This window comes from Phyllobates terribilis, unplaced genomic scaffold (genome assembly GCF_046119375.1).
Source record: "Phyllobates terribilis strain yellow unplaced genomic scaffold, ASM4611937v1 Scaffold_2__4_contigs__length_985480577, whole genome shotgun sequence".
Classification (NCBI taxonomy): Eukaryota; Metazoa; Chordata; class Amphibia; order Anura; family Dendrobatidae; genus Phyllobates; species Phyllobates terribilis.
In genome coordinates, this window is record NW_027362762.1 from 84,589,596 (window position 1) to 84,603,662 (window position 14,067).

At 42.2% G+C, this 14,067-nt stretch overlaps 1 protein-coding gene across 4 annotated transcripts in view; it reads right to left on the reverse strand.

The window, feature by feature from the left end:
- Positions 1 to 14,067, reverse strand: part of CUNH11orf97 (chromosome unknown C11orf97 homolog) — a 157,756-nt gene that overhangs the window by 5,388 nt on the left and 138,301 nt on the right. The window lies entirely within an intron of this gene.

Consider the following 14,067-nt stretch of genomic DNA (forward strand, 5'->3'; position numbering starts at 1 on the left):
GAAGGTCAGGAACATGAACAGAACCGTCTGACGATTCCATTGTTGTTCCTGACCTTCTGGTATTGACGCTGCTTTCTGACCATCTCCTGACAACCTGTTCCATCAGCTAGCAGCCACTTTGTGGAGACAACCCAGGCGTACCTGTGTAAGTCATAAGTCCAGATCCCTCTGAAGGAATTATAGGGTGAAGAGCAGGGCACCACTTTGGTCTTCCTCAGACAGGCCAACAGATCCTATTAGAACTGTCAGGCTTCAACACATATTGCGGTCCTGCAGCAAATTATGGTTTTGCCAAAGTGGCTAAAGAGCTTGACTTACCCTTATCAAAATTATGTTTTTCTATGAAAGTCACTGATATCAATCTTAAACCTCTTTCCCAGGGTGTGGTGCAGTATGTTTCTTGTGTACATTTAGTTTTTTTGTTTTTGAAAACCTGTCTGCGACTGTGGTCTTGGGTGTACCTCAGTGTTACACAGACATAACCCGAATATTGACTGGCATTAGGGAGATACTATTGGTTGAAGCCCTGAGTGTAAAAAGAAATGTATATCCTTACCTGTGAATTTGTCTGAAACTTTGGCCAGTGAGTTACCTGAGAGATTATGCAAATTGCCTCTTCAGAAAGGAAGAGGACTTGAACTCTATAGCACCACCTGTTGGAAGCAGCAATCCTAAAAGTCACTATAGACCCTTTAACAAGCCTTGCCATATGACTTAGGATAAAAAGCCAAACCAGAATCTCAATTTGCAGACACGGTGTTTCAGGGAATTGCCCCTCGTCAGTGAAAAGTATGAGAATGGATTTGCTAGGTGAGAGGCTCTGGACTGAGGTCTAAGGGGTAACGTTTCTCCTTGTGGATAGTGACATACCGGCTCTGGCATGCCAATGTAAAGAGGCTTATTTACAGTGCAATGCTCCTCTGGGAAATTTAATATGCAAATTGACTTTTCAGATAGAAAGAGGACTTGAACTCTATAGTGCCACCTGTTGAAAGTAGTGATCCTACAAGTCATTATCAACCTTTTAACGAGACTTGCAATATGTCTTAGGATAAATAGCCAAATCAGAACCTCAATTTGCAGACACAGTGTTTCGGGGTATTGCTCCTCATCAGTGCAAAGTATGAGAACTGATTTGGCTAGGTGAGAGGCTCTGGACTGAGGTCTAAGGGGTCTCTCACATAGCCAAATCAGTTTTCATACTTTGCACTGACGAGGGGCAATAACCCGAAACACCGTGTCTGCAAATTGAGATTCTGATATGGCTTTTTATCCTAAGTCATATTGCAAGACTCGATAAAGGGTTGATAGTGACTTGTAGGATTCTTGCTTCCAATAGGTGGCGCTATAGAGCAAGTCCTTTTTCTTTCTGAAGAGGCAATATGCATGTTAAACTTCCCAGAGGAGCATTGCACGACAAACAAGCCTCTTTACATTGGCATGCCAGAGCCGGTATGTCACTCTCTACAAGGAGAAACGTTACTTGAAAAATGTCAAAATTTTGCTGATGTTTATTCGATGTCTGATCCTAAAATATTACCTCCATTCAATGTTTATGGATCTCGTACCCTACTACAGTCTCGCTAAGGATAAAATATATAAGCCCCTATTCATCAAAGAAATTTCAACAGAATTCTAGCATAAATTGCATTGAAAGTTGCAAAACTTTCGCCTTGAAGAAATTGGCACATACCCTAAGACGATTTCTTAACTTCCAGGAATTTAACAAACTTACTTTGTCACTCATCCCTGATCTCAGCTGTTCAGAGCCGGTTGGTCACCAAACTGAATCTCAGGGGGGTATAACCTGATCTATATCAGGGAAGGGGATGAGTGGAAGACAGTACAGCTGAGGGTCACTATGAGAATCTTGTGCTGACCTAATTAATGCCACAGTTGTATTTCAAAGTTTTGTTAATGACTGATTCTGAGATATAAGTGGTTTCTATGTTGTCATTTATCTTGATGACATCTTTTTCTTTTCACCAGATTATGAGTCACACTTCTGACATATATATACAGTCGTGGCCAAAAGTTTAGAGACTGACACGAATTTTGTTCTTTACAACTTGCTGCTTTATTGTTTTTAGTTATTTTAGTTTTATTTCTCTCTGGTTGCAGGGATTGGACTGCGGAGGACCGGGGTAATGTTATTTTCTCTGATGAAGCCCCCTTCAGACAGTTTTGAACATCTGGGACAATGACTGTAGAAATCATTGTAGGTTGGCGAAATAGATACCCCAGAGACTGCAATTGGAGCCATGTTGTCACAGGGGACACAGTCTCTCACTCAACCCTGTCCATGTGCCCTCTTTTCACAAAAGTTCTTGTGTCACCCTGGCCTGGATGCCACAAAATGTAATAAAGCTGTGTCTGAGAGCAGGGGGGAGGTTCTCTAGTCAGGGGAACATTAGCATGCAGTACCTCCTGTCTCAGGCCAGTAGGGGGAGCAGGCTGCCCCTATAAAAGCTAGTGCTGGGGGCAGGGTTAGAGAGAACTGGATGACCTGTCTCAGTACTGAGACTTGTCCCGGAGCAGAGCAGGGACAGAAAGTTGTATTGCACCTAAGAGGAAGTGTGGCAGGAGGAGAGCCACAAGCCAGAGACAAGAGGCGAAGAGAGCCTGTCTGGGCAGATAATGGACTTAATTTACCAGACTTTGGTGTCTGAGGCTGGGAGGATTCCACATCCCCCAGCAGATATCCAGTCCGCAGGGGACTGTATATTCCTTGGCCTAAGAAGCCTGGAGGCCCTGCCACAACAGAAGGGACCAGCAAAGCCGTACAAGGCTGGGAGCAGAAAGGAACCCACGTCGCAGGCCATACAGGCGAGAATACACGGAAAGCTTGGAAATGTGGGCTGTTACCCTATAACGAGGAGATAGCCAGAAGGAGCACAGAAAGCACGGTAGGCCTACACCCTCACCCTGACCAGGGCCAATTTCCCCGTTGCTCTCAGACATCCAGGTCCCCTCCTAGCTGGGACTATTTGTGGGTCAATTTACCTGTTCTAGTAAAGACCCTGGACTGCAACCTGTTGTCTGCGTGCTCCTTGCTCCTCCAGCACTATCAGCACTGGGACTCTCACTACCATCACTCCCAACATCCATTATACTGCCCTGGGGCCGCACTCTTCCCATGGGGAGTCACACTACCATAGCTGCACACCTCATCAGCCCCAGCGGTCTGCATGCAGCGGCGGTTCCTAATAACCGCAATCCACGGGTGGAGTAGTCGGACATAATCATCAGCACATAACGGACTACTACTGGCCTGACCACTCTGAGCCACGGAACCGGGTTGCCACTACTACTCCCATCGTTCCCCTATTGCCCGGATCCGAGTGCCCCACGGCCCAGGGGGCGAGTCATTCTCATCTGCCGAGAAGAATTTTGCCATAAATTTTGCCAGTGTGCCATAAATAAGCAATATCAAAAGTCTACTAAGACCTCCCTGTTCTTCTGTAATCTTGGGTATTACCTGCATTTTGGTTCTTTTTCAGCCCCTGAGTTGGTACTCCAAAGACAAAAAAATCCATAGACAAGTTGAAGCTTATCTGGTTTGAGGTCAGAGAATACCTGAGAAGAGCACAGGACCAACAGACCTCTTCTGTTAATAAAAGACACATGGATGGGCCACGTTTTAGTGTTGGGGATAAGGTATAGTTGTCCACTAAAAATATAAAACTTTAGATTCCTTCTGCAGAGCTAGGATCCAAGTTCTTTGGATCTCATGAAATATTGAGGTGATAATCCTGTCGCCTTTCGTTTGAAACTCCTCTTTTCCTTCCGGATACCCAGTGTGTGTCACAAATCACTACTTAATACTGTCGGCCAGTGCAGTCCGATAGTAATTTTCCTCCTCATGTTGGTTAAATACAGAATTATGAACCAGAGGAACAATCCTGGGTTTCAGTTAGTAACCTCAATGCCGACAACCGGATCAGAAGCTTCCATCAAAGTTTTCCTTATAAGCCTTTTCCTAAGGGTCTGCAGACCCCTCGTAAGATTTAGGGTAGTTTTGCATCCATGGCTGTGCTTATTCCCTCAGATTTTTTCTTGTGCCATAACTTTGTTATGAGTCAGTCTCTCTTTTTTGTTATGTCCCAGAATGGGATTTGAAGCTGCGATTGTTTGATACAAAGTGCTTTGGACTCTGTATCATAGATGGACAATCCATTAGACCACGTCTCTTCCTTGGCCTAGTAGGCCAATATAAATGGTAGAAGTGGAGGCCTTTGTTTGGCTTCCATGGTAACCCATCAGCACACTAACGTTATGGATGACAATGTCCTTGAAAGAGTGTGGAAAAGTGATTCAAAAACATCATCCAAGCATCTGTCAAGAAATTGACACAAGCAGCAGTTAGAGGCAGATGATGGCTGAATATGACAGCCATCATCTGCTGGAAAAGATACAGGCTCAGCTTGTGAGCCCGCATCAAAGTAAGGGAGCCACATTGGACATAACTCTATGTGCTATTGTGGCAAGGGGTTAAGGGAGGTATCGCCAGTAGTTGGCAGGGGTGTTCCTCTGTGTCCCATAACTAAAACCTGCACTAGGGTTGAGTCATTTTTTCCATAAATGGAGCTTTTGCGAGGACTTCTTTTTATTAACTGATAGATCGGACGTTTATAGATGTAGCTATTCCGGCACACATTCTTATTTTTTATGTCTTTAACCAATGTTATACACAGTATTTAATTTTATATATTTTTAAATAGAATTTTTTGTTCTTTATTTAGAAAACGTAAAGCTGCAATCATCCCATCACTTGTACTGTACTTACTATATAATATAGTATAATATTACAGTATATAGTAAAAATTATGGTCTTCCTTGAAGCCCAGCCACAGGCTGGTCTTCACAGGAGCATTGTCCTGACAGATACGATGGCTTTCAGCAGGCCCCTTGCTATCATGTCAACTCATTGTCCCAGCACATTCATGTCACCAGGAAGGGGCGCCCCATGGCCCATGCACTTTAAATGCCTTTGTCAGAGATTGACTGCGGCATTTAAGGGATTAACAACAGCAGGCAGTGCTCAGCTTTCCCTGCTGCTGTTAGATGTAGATCATCACTCAATAACACAGCCATTATCTGCTGGGAATGATGCAGGCTCAACTCCTGAGCCTGCATTAAAGTCTGAGATAGGAAATCAGTACTTTAAATATTGGAAAGCGGTGGGCATGAGCTTCATGGAATCACATCCACTTTGCTTGACCTTTTAAACATAGCAGATTCCCTGAGCTTACGCTATGTGGGAACATGGCCCAGAAATATACCTTTAGCTATATACTGTGAAATATACATACATTGAATAATCAGCATATAATTTTCATTGAATGTGGAAATATATCACTGGCACACTGTGAATATGAGTTCAGCAAAGTCAAACCTCTCATAAAGACCTCATATGAGGGTCAGTGCGTGGCTGGTCAGGGTCAGGCTGGCAGCCTCAGAGCTGGACTAACTCTTCAGTTACAGAATGTCACCACAGAGGCGATCGCTTGTATTAAGATGCACAATGAGTCCATTATATCTTAAACAAGATGTTGTAATTTTTCAAGTTTTATGGGTTGTTTCCAGTTTCTGTATATGGAGGCTAATCATTGTATAATGGTGATGGAATGTTTGCAACTTTCATAAATACTTTGTCTTTTTCGGCACCCAAGACAATGGCTTCATAATTAGTGTAATAATTTCCAATCACTGGCCGCAGCAGTGACCGGCTACAGTTAGTCATTGGCTGCTACAATACCGTGCCAGTGTTGGGTACGTCATAGCTGGAGCAGAAGATGGAGACCTGCCATGGACCTGGAAAGCATCAGAACCAAAGGGGTAGTAGATCAGTAAAGTGACTTTGCTTACAATATTTTACACCTTTCTGATTGGATTTTAAAATGATTGTGCCCTGCTGGATAACCACTATGTGTGGTAATGCAACACAGATCTACACAAAAGAAAATCTAGTATACAGTATCATATCTTAGGTCTCATTCAGATGTCTGGTTTTCATGTATGTGATCTATTCATGATTTTCAACAACACATACCCGTAGTCTATGGGGCTGTGCACATGTCCATGCGAAAATAATGGAGACATAAGTTTTTTACTAACATCACAGATTTAAATTACCCATACAAGTCTATGGGTCCGTGAAAGTCACGGCCAGCACACAGATGGCATCAAAGTGCAAAAAGAACTTTATTTCAATAAGCAAATGAGAGTGCCCAGTGCACCCTTGATGTGGCAGGATGCTCTGGTGAACCAATCCACCCACTTACTTAGCATGCCCCTGTCTTCCATGTTGATTGACAGCACACTGGTTTCTCAAGAGTCAGTGCTGGCTGGTGATACATCTCCATTATGTGCACACTATCTGTGTAAGGACAAGCACACACATCACTCTCTCCTCTCTGCTGATATCACTCCAGTGCAGGAGAAGTACACACATCACCAGGGAGAGATGTGTGCACTTGCTCCTGCACACTTAGTAGCAAGTGATGTCAGCAGAGAGGAGAGAGTGACACTCTCTCCTGCACAGACACACGTCAAGGCAGCATGCTTAATAAGTGGGTGGTTACGTCAAAGATGCACTAAGAATCCTCATTTGCATATTGCCTAAAATTACTTTTGGAGGCAATGGAGAAACTGATTTGAAAAGTAAAAGAATGGATTTCTATTGTTCCTACATTGTGTACAAAGTTATTTGCTTAGTTAGAAATGACTTGATTAGTTTTGCAGCATTTTTCACTGCATTTTGATATACACCTGGTGATCCCTTAGAATGGGGTGCACAGCTCCATCTGAATGGAGAGGAGGTTGAGCATGTGCATATCCGCGCTGTGCATTGTTTATGTGACTGTCTAAAATAGTCAAATGCTGTACTTGGCATTCTCCACCAGACATATGGACAAAGACTAGAATGGAGGTGCACATGAGTCTTGTTTTTGGGATTGCTGGAGGTCAAACCTCTAGTGATCAGTATGGGAAAGGGTGGAAAATTACTTTTCTGGTAAACTTCTTACAAGAGAGACTGAACCTTTAATTTGTGTGCTTTCAGCTCCCCTCCATTCACTATGCTCAGTGCACTTGTTTCTGTTTTAATCCTCTATTCATTTTCATCTATGCATTTGTTATGCTATTGGCATAGTACTGTTGGAAACCAGTGGCCGAAGGAGCACAAGCAGGAACAGCAAGCAGTAGTAGAATTTCTTAGAGTTAGCAAAAGGAGTTGAAGGAAACAATCTGTAGATAAGTGAAAACAGTCTGGGTAAGAATGTTAAGGAGCTGGAAATTGGAATTAGGCTAACAGCTAGACACAATACTCAAGCAATGAGTGAGATCCATGTGGCTTTAAGTAGGCCCAAATAGGAAACAAGATGGATACCACAGGTTCAGAATCTGCCACCTTAGTAAAGGGCAATTGCAGAACACAACAGCATCCTTCAGTGGTAAGGAGTGGGATTGCAGCACAATTATTAAGGTGAACAATAGCAGCCACTAGTGGTCAAACTGTAGAAGGACAACAGGAATTCTGACCGTATTCTGTGAATGATTTGCATCTATGGAAAGTGCTGAGTTATTCTGACACTTCAGCTGCCATTTAGTTAGTAACTTGTTTTCAGAGTGTGACTGGAGGGGACATAGGTTATTTAACTGCTTCCCGACCGCCCACTGTACATAAACATCCGCGCTGCCTGGACTCTGTGCAGCGCGGACGTTTAAAAACGGTGGGTGGTCTCGCAGCGCTCAGGACCCCCAGGGTCCTGCAAGTGTTGCGAGAGCGGTGCGGAGCGATAGCTCTGACAGGGAACATCATCGGGACCTGATTGGATCAGGTCCCAGTGATGTTAACCCTTTGCTGTCTTCTATATGCCGCGATCTATAGTGATCGCGGCATATAGACGATAGCAGGAGGAGAGGGGGTGGTATACTTACCTCTCCGAAGACCCCTGATACCTTCAAGGACCTTGGGTTGCTATGGCAGCTGGAGGTCACATGACCGCCTCCAGCTCTACCATATATGGTGTCCTGCCAGCGTCAGCCTGCAGCTGAAGCCTGGCAGGACACACTGACTGTGTGAAGATCTCATGTAATGTAATATATGTCTATTACATTACATGAGATCAGCGATCAGAAAAATAAAAATTATTGTCCCATACAGGGACTAAGTAAAAATGTAAAAAAAAATGTTTTGAAACTGTTAAAAAAACAAAACAAAATAAATTAAAATAAATAAAATATTAAACCGATAAATCCATATATTTATGCAAAAATAAAAAAAGTACACATATTTGGTATCGCCGCGTCCGAAACAACCTGAGCTATAAAACTGTCACACTAATTAACTCCTTCTGTGCACACCGTAATAAAAATAAATAAAAAACGGAGCAAAAAACTATGCTTTTTCCTCATATCGCCAAACAAAAAGTGGAAAAAAATGCGATCAAAAAGCAAAATGGAAATAAAAATGGTACCACTGAAAACGCCATCTTGTTCCGCAAAAAAAAAACTGCCATACAGCTCCATCAGCCGAAAAATAAAAAAGTTATAGCGCTCAGAATAAAGCAATGCAAAAAAAATATTTTTTTCTAAAAAATTGTTTTATTGTGTAAAAGTGCCAAAACATAAAAAAAATACAGTAAGTGTAGTATCGCTGTAAACGTACTGACCCGAAGAATAACACTGCCTGAAAACTTTTACCACACGCAGAACGGCATAAAAAAAAACCTCAAAAAACAATTCTTAATTGTTTGTATTTGTTAATTTTACCTCCCAAAAAACGGAATAGAAAGCGATCAAAAAATGTCACGTACCCAAAAATGGTACCAATAAAAAGGTCAATTCGTCCCGCAAAAAACAAGCCGTCACATGACTCTGTCGGCCGAAATATGGAAAAATTATAGCTCTCAAAATATGGCGATGCAAAAACTAGATTTTGCAAAAAAAAGCGTCTTTTAGTGTGTGACATCTGTCAGTCATAAAAACCTTATATAAATCTGGTATCTCTGTAATCGCACCGACCCGAAGAATAAAGTAATCTCATCACTTATACTGCACGAGGAAAGGCGTAAAAAATAAATAAAACCAATTCTTCACCTGCTACTGATTTGTTTATTATGTCTCCCAAAGATCGCAGTAAGGCTCTGCTCACATTTATCCTGCGCTCTGCGCTGAGCACTTACACCAGAGTTTCCATGTAAATCTCTGAAATACGTGATTCAGACGGAACCCATGACGGAAGATTCCCTGTAATGAGGCAGATATAGGCCACTGTGGACGCCGTCTAGCCTGGGATCCCACGATGTCATTTGTTTTAGGCGTGCATAAAAGTGCGGTTGGCCACAGTTTTGTGCACTTCTGAATAAAAGGACACCGCTAAACAGAGGCCAGACGGAGTCCAGAGTAACTCTGCTGCCTCATTACAGTGAATCGATCCCGCAGGGGTTTCATCTGAATTATATCACTTGGAAATTTAGATGGAAACCCCAATGTAAGTGCTCAGCCTAGAGCGCCGGATAAATGTTACGTAAAATGTTCCCAATAAAAGCTTCAACTCAGTCCTCAAAAAAAGCTAGTCCCCACTCAGGTCCGTCATCTGTTAAAAATATAAGGGACTTCCAAGTTACTGGTAGCAGAAAGGCTCTGGAAAAGCGAAATGGTCCTTGCCCCCCAAAAGAAATTCAGAAAATTTTGTGCTCCCGAATCCAAATGCCTATTCTACAATAATTTGTTCTCCAATTGTCAAATAGCGCTCCGTCCCCCCCAGATCTCGCCGTATGGCTAAGCGGTACGATACAGCCACATATGGGGTATTGACACTTTTAGAAGAAATTGTGTGACACATTTCGGCACCATTTTTACCCATTGCCCTGTGTGAAAATGTAAAATCTGAGGGTAAAACATTGTTTTGTGGTAAAAATACAATTATGTTTTCTTCACTGCCCAATGGTATAAATTTAAAAATTAAAAAATACTCACTACTTCCCTAGATGAATTCCTTGAGAGGTGTAGTTTACAAAATGGGGTCACTTGTGGAGGTTTCTGCTGTTTCGGCATGTCAGCGACTCTTCAAATGTGACATGGTGTCTGCTGCCTATCCCAGCCAACATAGCGCTCCTTTCTCTTCCGAACCCTGCCGTACACCAAAGCAGTGGTTTTCCCCCACATATGGGGTATCGGCGTACTCAGGAGAAATTGCACAACAAATTTCATGGTGCAATTTCTCCTGTTACCCTTATGATAATGCAAAATTAGGGAATGAAAAACATTTTTTGTGGGAAAAATGTGAAAATTGTATTTTTATGGCTCAATATTATAAACTTCTGTGAAGCACCTGGGGGTGCAAGGTGCTCACCACACATCTAGATAAGTTCCCTAAGGGGTCTAGTTTACAAAATGGTGTCACTTGTGGGGGGTTTCCTCTGTTTAGGCACATTAGGGGCCCCCCAAATGCAACATGGCGTCCGCTAATTATTCAAACAAATTTTACATTCAAAAAGTCAAATGGCGCTCCTTATCTTCCGAACCCTGCCGTGCGCCCAAACAGTGGTTTGCCTCCACATATGGGGTATCAGCGTGTTCAGGAGAAATTGCACAACAAATTTCATGGTGCAATTTATCCTGTTACCCTTATGATAATGCAAAATTAAGGGATGAAAAACGTTTTTGTGGGAAAAATGTGAAAATTTTATTTTTACAGCTCAATATTATAAACTTCTGTGAAGCACCTTGGGGTTCAAGGTGCTCACCACACATCTAGATATGTTCCCTAAGGGGTCTAGTTTCCAAAATGGTGTCACTTGTGGGGGGTTTCCACTGTTTAGGCACATTAGGGGCCCCCCAAATGCAACATGGCGTCCGCTAATTATTCAAACAAATTTTACATTCAAAAAGTCAAATGGCGCTCCTTCCCTTCCGAACCCTGCCGTGCGCCCAAACAGTGGTTTTCCCTCACATATGGGGTATCAGCGCGCTCAAGAGAAATTGCGCAACAAATTTTGGGGTCCATTTTTTCCTGTTACCCCTGTGAAAATGAAAAAAATTGGGTCTAAAGTAACATTTTTGTGAAAAAAGTTAAATGTTAATTTTTTTCTTCCACATTCCAAAAATTCCTGTGAAGCACCTGAAGGGTTAATAAAGTTCTTGAATGTGGTTTTGAGCACCTTGAGGGGTGCAGTTTTTAGAATGGTGTCACTTTTGGGTATTTTCTGTCATAAAGACCCCTCAAAGTGACTTCAAATATGATGTGGTCCCTAAAAAAATGTTTTTGAAAATTTTGTTGGAAAAATGAGAAATCGCTGGTCAACTTTTAACCCTTATAGCTCCCTAACAAAAAAAAATTTGGTTTCCAAAATTGTGCTGATGTAAAGTAGGCATGTGGGAAATGTTATTTATTAACTATTTTGTGTGACATATCTCTCTGATTTAAGGGCATGAAAATTCAAAGTCTGAAAATTGCTAAATTTTCAAAATTTTTGCCAAATTTCCGATTTTTTCACAAATAAACGCAAGTGATATCGAAGAAATTTTACCACTATCCTGAAGTACAATATGTCACGAAAAAACAGTATCAGAATCAGGGGAATCCGTTGAAGCGTTCCAGAGTAATTACTTCATAAAGTGACAGTGGTCAGAATTGAAAAAATTGGCCCGGTCACGAAGGCAAAAACAGGCTCTGGTGCGAAGTGGTTAAAGGCAGGCTCCCCTCCATTCTGGGTAAGTTGTAGAGGGGATATAAAGCGGTTAGTAATTACAATGTATCTTACAATCTATGACTTGCGAATAGGAAGAAAACTCATCTGAAGAAGTGTATCATCCCACGTAATAGATTGTGATTGTTCCGGGCGGAGAAACATGTGCTCGTCAGGAAGGAGAAGATGAGAAGACTGCCGTAATAATCAGCTTTCCCAATAGCCATCCATAGCTAGGGAATAATAAAGGTCTGCAATGTTGTCTCAGTGCCAGAGAAATGGAACCACAAGGGGTGAGGAGAATTCGATCCCTATGGAGATGGAAGATGTTATTGCCAGGACCGAGTGGCAAGTGCCTGCCATTCGAAAGAGCTGATGAGCGAAACTCAAGGTGTGAAGAGATGCAAACCAGCACTTTGAGATAAGAGTAAGCCACTAGAGCAGTGTTTCTCAACTCCAGTCCTCAAGGCCCACCAACAGGTCATGTTTTCAGGATTTCCTTAGTATTGCACAGGCAATAATCCCATCACCTGAGCAATACTAAGGAAATCCTGAAAACATGACCTGTTGGTGGGTCTTGAGGACTGGAGTTGAGAAACACTGCACTAGAGGAACGAGGGACTGAGGGGCATTTGAGAGAGAGAGATTGAGAGAAAAGCTCACTGCCAACATGGGTACCACTCCGGAATGAAAGGTCTTTAGAATTGGACAATCTGGTGGGTTGGCCAGAAGAAGTTTGTTTGGGAGAAACATAAATGTTGTAAATATGTTGTTCCTCTAAAATGTAAGCAAGTATCTCATCTGAATAATGTTTCTACTGCTAGAGACAGTGTTTTTTTTCCGTGCTTTCATGTTGCCAGAGATGAAAGCACCCAGACAGGAACTTCCTGTAAACTATACGGATTTTACAGTTTACCACGCAAGTTGGGCCCAACTCTTATACATATGTCATCCCTTATCGATACAGCAGATTGCAATCTTAGGAAAGCCTATTTGAAGCGACATCATTGAATGAATCTATGATGATGATGTTTGCTTGGGACACTAGATCTGCCGTTGACTGGAAATTCTAGCCATAAAACATGGATGGGCCGTAGGGCAGGTATACATTCTGCAGCAGATATTTAATCTCTGATATTTTTCCATTTATAAGTATCAGTAGGAAAGAATGAAAGAATAACTTAAAACTCGAAATAAAATTCACATATTAGAATATTCAAGGGCCGGTGAAAATGTAGCCGACTTATTAGTATGCAGAAAGCAAGGTATACAAGTTAATGACTTAATTGCAGCCAGCACAATGCACAGATGTGCTCTCTACCTGATAAAATTACCAGACTGAGACCCGGCCTCTCTCTCCCCGCATCAATAATTCTCCGGATCAGCCCTCCACCAGCCAGATCAGCAGAATGTGACTGTGAAAGCTATGTTTAGATATAGAAGGATCTAATCCCTCAGCACTAGCCTCATATCAGCGATGCAGATTGACATTATTGAAATGGCCGTCATTGAATGACCAGAAGTCCCCAGTTGTACAGTTAGAATATGCATCTACTGTGGTGAGACAAAGAACCAAAATATTCAGCTCCTCAAGGTGCACCATAGAGTAGGCCTAGACATGACTGGATTTGAAGGCCACAGTCATCAACAAAGGGTTAACTATGGTTAAGAAGAAAGGAGAAAGCCAAAAAGGATGAGGAGGGGATAAAAAAAATCATATTGAACAAGAGAGATAATGATAATAGTAGTCCAGAATGACAGTAGCCCTTCCGAAATATGAATTTTGGTTGGAGATGCAAAGACTAGACTTCGGTGCTGATCATCAGTCATAGCAGCTGGTGATGTGGAGGTCATGGATGGCTCTTATTGAGGTGGTTGTTGTCCACTGGCAATATGGTCCCTAGATTTGAGCAAATCAATTTGATGCAAATTAAATTTGTTATAAAGTTTCTAGAAATTTGAACAATTTGCGATATGAAGATGACCACCATGAACTCTACACTTTGTAGAAGACAGCAGTAGCCAGAGAAGAGTCACATGATCTCTGGCAAGTTTCTCCATAATGCCTGGCAGATATCACATCAGTGTTAATCAGGGGGAGGACTATCATAGCATATGCAAAAGCCAAGGCTGGGAAAGCAGCAGTCAATTTGTAGTGGATTTAGTGAGAGAACATTACAGCAGTCAGCTTAGCTATAGGTATAGGGAGAGAAAGGCATAAAATACTGAAGCAACTGTACAGATATTGCGTGACAGCACATCATAGAATGTTAGAGTTGGAGGGGACATCCAGGGTCATCGTATCCAACCCCCTGCTCAATGCAGGATTTACTAAACCATCTCAGGCTTATCCAGCCTCTGTTTGAAGACT